Source organism: Bos grunniens, chromosome 19 (genome assembly GCF_055505025.1).
Source record: "Bos grunniens cultivar Pamir isolate PY7600 chromosome 19, Bosgru_T2T1.0, whole genome shotgun sequence".
Classification (NCBI taxonomy): Eukaryota; Metazoa; Chordata; class Mammalia; order Artiodactyla; family Bovidae; genus Bos; species Bos grunniens.
This window is the reverse complement of record NC_141183.1, coordinates 64,303,314-64,309,313: the sequence shown is the minus strand read 5'-3', so window position 1 is coordinate 64,309,313 and position 6,000 is coordinate 64,303,314.

Here is a 6,000-nt window from a genome sequence, read left to right as displayed (position 1 = left end):
AAATGCTGTAACACTGCTTAACTTATTCTTAAAATTTTACTCCTCCCTCCCAGTTCCTACCCCTTTCCAATTATATAATTTCTATCCTTTCCAATCACATAATTAATTATCTTTACAACAGCAAGAATAATCTTTTTTTTTAAAATTTAGAGCTGACCTTATTATTCACCTACACTAAAACCTATCAATTTTACAATTTACTAGAAAAAAAAATTCAAATATGTATTGTGACCTAAATTATCTGATTCTACTGATTTTATTTTCAAATTTTCAATGTATCCTGACATAAGGTAGTAAGACAAGAAAAATAATATCAGCCTGATTGTGGAATATATTGAAAATGAAGCTAGAGATACTTCAATTATTCTAAAAAGCAAAGTTTAGATTGCATGAATTAATAAAAAAAAAGTTGTGATACTGCCATTTGCCTACCAGCTAATCCGAGAATCATGACACAGCGACCATTAAGGATAACAGTTAATGACTGTGTTAATGACCCAGGGAAGTATAGACCTAAGAAAGAAAAAGAGGGAGTGCTTAGGATGGCAAAGTATTAAAAAAAATTGCCAAATACTTCAATGTGGAACCTTGAATAATAAAATTAAAGGATGAATAGATTGTTTATGATTTAAAATAGTTGTTTTTTGAAATGTAACTTTACAATTTAAGATACAGTATATAACCAGTGAGGCATTAGAGTTCAGCAGAAATAAAGAAGCTGATGTAACTTGGAAGTTTTTGTTTGGGATGATAGTTGATATGTTTGTCAAGGGAGACAACAGAGAGACTGACAATTGCAGACAAAATATTAAAAAGTGTAAATATAGAGATTACAGGACCAAAAAAAAAAAAAAAAAGAGGTATGGTGGAGACAGGGTGAAAACAGAAACAATATTCTGTAGCTCAGTGTCTGAGGACAAAAACTAGAATCTCAAAATAGAGGGTTGTCCACAGTGTAAAATGATGCAGGTTGATTGAGGAACATATTAGAAAATTTTCTTACAACCTTTAACAAATTTTGAAATAAATGAAGAAAATATAGTATACCTATCAAGGTTGACATTGTCTTAAGTACCTGTAAGAATAATCACACCAAATGTGTCCCATACTTAAATATTAACTTGCCTGAATGTTTTTATAAAAGTCTCATAAGTACCTAAAACTTAATATGTTCATAATATCTTTGATCACTTCATTTTAATCATATATTTTAATATTTGAAAAATGTCATGGACAATGTTCTAACTATGAAAATATCACATAAGTCTTTCCTGTTCCTTCAATTCAGTTCAATTCAGTCACTCAGTCGTGTCCAACTCTTTGTGACCCCATGGACTGCAGCACACCAGACCTCCCTGTCCATCACCAACTCCCAGAGTTTACCCAAACTCATGTCCATTGAGTCGGTGATGCCATCCAACTATCTCATCCTCTGTCGTCCTCTTCGCCTCCTGCCTTCAATCTTTCCCAGTATCAGGGTCTTTCCCAATGAGTCAGCTCTTTGCATCAGGTTGCCAAAGTATTGGAGTTTCAGTTTCTCATCAGTCCTTCCAATGAACACCCAGGACTGATTTTCTGTAGGATCGACTAGCTGGATCTCCTTACAGTCCAAGGAACTTTCAAGAGTCTTCTCGAACACCACAGCTCTAAAACATCAATTCTTTGGTGCTCAGCTTTCTTCACAGTCTGACTCTCACATCCATACGTGACTACTGGAAAAACCATAGCCTTGACTAGACGAACCTTTGTTGGCAAAGTAATGTCTCTGCTTTTTAATATGCTGTCTAGGTTGGTCATAACTTTCCATCAAAGGAGTAAGCATCTTTTAATTTCATGGCTGCAGTCACCATCTGCAGTGATTTTGGAGCTCAAAAAATAAAGTCAGCCACAGTTTCTACTGTTTCCCAATCTATTTGCCATGAAGTGATGGGACCAGATGCCATGATCTTAGTTTTCTGAATGTTGAGCTTTAAGCCCGAGTTTTTCACTCTCTTCTTTCACTTTATCAAGAGGCTCTTTAGTTCTTCTTCACTTTCTGCCATAAGGGTGGTGTCATCTGCATATACGAGGTCATTGATATTTCTCCCAGCAATCTTTGTTCCAGCTTGTGCTTCCTCCATCCCAGCGTTTCTCATGATGTACTCTGTAAATAAGTTAAATAAGCAGGGTGAGAATATACAGCCTTGACATACTCCTTTTCCTATTTGGAACCAGTCTGTTGTTCCATGTCTAGTTCTAACTGTTTCTTTCTGACCTTCATACAGATTTCTCAAGTGGCTTATCAGGCGGTCTGGTATTTGAATCTCTTGAATAATTTTCCACACTTTGTTGTGACCCACACAGTAAAAGGCTTTGGCATAGTCAATAAAGCAGAACTAGATGTTTTTCTGGAACTCTCTTGCTTTTTCGATGATCCAGGGAATGTTGGCAATTTGATCTCTGGTTTCTGTCTTTACTAAAACCAGCTTGAACATCTGGAAGTACATGGTTCAGATACTGTTGAACTTTCCAGCTGCAGCACTGAAGTGGCGGCTACATGGCATGGAGCAGCCGGGAGGACATACCCCACATCCAAGGTTAGAGAAACTCCAGCAAGATTGTAGGAGGGGTGAGTTCATGCTTTGAATCAAACCCCATTCCCTCCAGAGACTCTCAGAGGGCTAAAACAAACCATGTGTGTACAAGGACCCAGAGACCCCACAGAGACTGAGACAGAACTGTGTATGAACGTCTCCTGTGAAGGTACAGGTCAGCAGTGGACTGCCACAGGGACAGGGAATCTTGGTGAAGCAGACTTGGGTATGCCATAAGCCCTCTAGAGGAGGTTGCCAGTAACCCTATCAGAGAGCTGCCAGATCTTATACAGGACTGGGAAAAAGACTCTTGGTGGGCACAAACAGAACCTTGTTCACCAGGACCCAGGAGAAAGGAGAAATGACCCAGCAAGTGACTGACCAAGACTTGCCTGTGGGTGTCCAGGAGTCTCCAGCAGAGGCTTGGGTCGGTGGTGTCCAGCTGCAGGGTTGGGGGCACTGAGTGTAGCAGTGTGTGCATGGGATCTCTTGAAGGAGGTCACCATTATATTCATTACCTGCACCACAGTTTGGCCCCAGATAAATAGCAGTGAGGGAACACAGCTCTACTCACCAACAGAACATTGGATTAAAGATTGACTGAGCATGGCCCCACCCATCAGAACAAGACCCAGTTTCCCCCTCAGTCATTCTATACCATCAGGAAGCTTCCATAAGCCTCTTATCCTTCTCCATCAGAGGGAAGACAGACTGAAAACCACAATCACAGAAAACTAACCAATTTAATCACATGGGCCACAGCCTAGGCTAACTTAATGAAACTATGAGCCATGCCCTATAAGGCCATCAAAGATGGATGGGTCATAGTGGAGAGTTCTGACAAAATGTGGTCCACTGAAGAAGGGAATGACAGACTGCTTTAGTATTCTTGCCTTGAGAACCCCATGAACAGTATGAAAAGGCAAAAGATAGGACACTGAAAGATGAACTCCTCAAGGTGGTAGGTGACCAATATGCTACTGGAGATCAGTGGAGAAATAACTCTAGAAAGAATGAAGAGACTGGAGCCAAAGCAAAACCAATATCCAGTTGTGAATTTGACTGGTGAAGGAAGCAAAGCCTCATGCTGTAAAGAGCAATATTGCATAGGAACCTGGAATGTTAGGTCCATTAATCAAGGCAAGTTGGAAGTGGTCAAACAGGAGATGGCAAGAGTGAATGTCAACATTTTAGGAATGAGTGAAGTAAAATGGACTGAAATGGGGGAATTTAACTCAGATGACCATTATATCTACTACTGTGGGCAAGAATGCATTAGAAAAAATGGAGTAGCCATCATCGTCAACAAAAGAGTCTGAAATGCAGTACTTGGATGCGATCTCAAAAACGACAGAATGGTCTCTGTTCATTTCTAAGGCTAACCATTCAAAATCAAGGTAATCCAAGTCTGTGCATTCTATGAAGACCTACAAGAGCTTTTATAACTAACACCTCCAAAATATGTCCTTTTCATTATATGGGACTGGAATGCAAAAGTAGGAAGTGAAGAAACACCTGGAGTAACAGGCAAATTTGGCCCTGGAGTACAAAATGAAGCAGGGCAAAGGCTAATAGAGTTTTGCCAAGAGAACACACTGGTCATAGCAAACTCTCTCTTCCAACAACACAAGACTCTACACATGGACATCACCAGATGGCCAACACCAAAATTAGATTGATTATATTCTTTGCAGCCAAAGATGGAGAAGCTCTATACAGTCTGTAAAAACAAGACCAGGAGCTGACTGTGGCTCAGATCATGAAATCCTTATTGCCAAATTCAGACTTAAATTGAAGAAAGTATGAAATACCACTAGACCATTCAGGTATGATCTAAATCAAATCCCTTTCCTGTTCCTAATGTAACACAAATTATGTCACAGATATTATCTTTTTTTTCTTCTTCCAATTGTCAAATTTACCTCTTCTCTCTATTTTCAATTTTTCTACTTTTGCTCATTATCCTCTGCCAGAAATCCCATAACACTGCCTAGCTCATTGTTAAAATTTTACAGCCTTCTTCAATTTTCTACTCCGTTCCCACATATATTTTCTATCTCCTTCCAACATATAATTTCTAGTCCTTTCCAATCATATAATTCATTATCTTTGTAACTGCAAGATTAATCTTTTTTTTTTTAATAAATGTATAGCTGACCTTGTTAGCCACTTACCCCAAATTCTATCAGTGTTTTACAATTTACTTAGAAAAAAATCCAAATATTTATTGGGACCTACATTATCTGATTTTACTAATACTATTATTCAGTCACTCTGGGCTTAAAGGAAACACTAGCCTCTATTAAGTTCCCATGAAACAAAAAAAGGAAAACACACACAAAAAAAAGGTTTTCTATCTTTTTTCCATCTATTTTCTATCTATTTTCTATCTCAGAACAGCATCTTTAGGAAATACACTCTTTCTTATAATCCTGAATGTATTTCCTAAAGGTTCCTGGAATCCTGGAATATTCTTCCTGTGATTTATTCAGTACTTGATTACTTCACAGTCTTTAGGTTTTAGTTGAAATTTCACCTTCAGAAAGGACGTCTCTTAACAACATCTAAGAAGTAACTCTCCTAGGTTATCTTGATACATCATTTTTGTGTAATTTACTTATGGTACTTACAATAATCTACAGTTATCTTGTTTATGTGTTTTATTCTAGCCCTTTGTTTATTTCTAATTATTGAAATAGTAGGTTCAGAGGTAAGGGGCAAATAAAGTAACTGAAACTTTAATATCTCTTGGAACAAGTAGGAAACATATAAGATTATATTGTTGTTGTTCAGTCACTAAGTTGTGTCCAGTTCTTTGTGACCTCATGAACTGCAGCATGCCAGACTTCCCTCTCCTTCACTATCTCTCAGAATTTGCTTAAACTCACGTCCATGGAGTCAGTGATGTCATCCAACCATCTCATTCTCTGTCACACCTTCTTCCTCCTTCCCTCAATCTTTCTAGCATCAGGTTATTTACCAATGAGTCAGCTGTTTGCATCAGGTGGCCAAAGTATTGGAGCTTCGTCATCAGCCCTTCCAATAAATATTCAGAGTTGATTTCTTTTAAGATTGACTGGTTTGATCTCCTTGCTGTCCAAGGAACTCTTACAAGTCTTCTCCAGCACCACAGTTTGAAAGTGTCAATTCTTGGATGCTCAGCCGTCTAGAATGACTCAAACTAATTAAGAGGAAGAATGATTTGGAGTCAGAAACTATGAATATCAAATACTCAAAACTGCGTGGTGTTATTACTGCCTTATTTCTTCAATTACTTTTATATCACTGCTTCATGTGTTATTTCATTGCAGAATATTTTTTAATCTTCTCTAGGAGAAAAGATGTCAATAACTCTGGTCTTTTACTGGTCAGGCATTTATGATACACATGTTTTTAAAAAATAACTTTACTGGGTTATGATTGACAT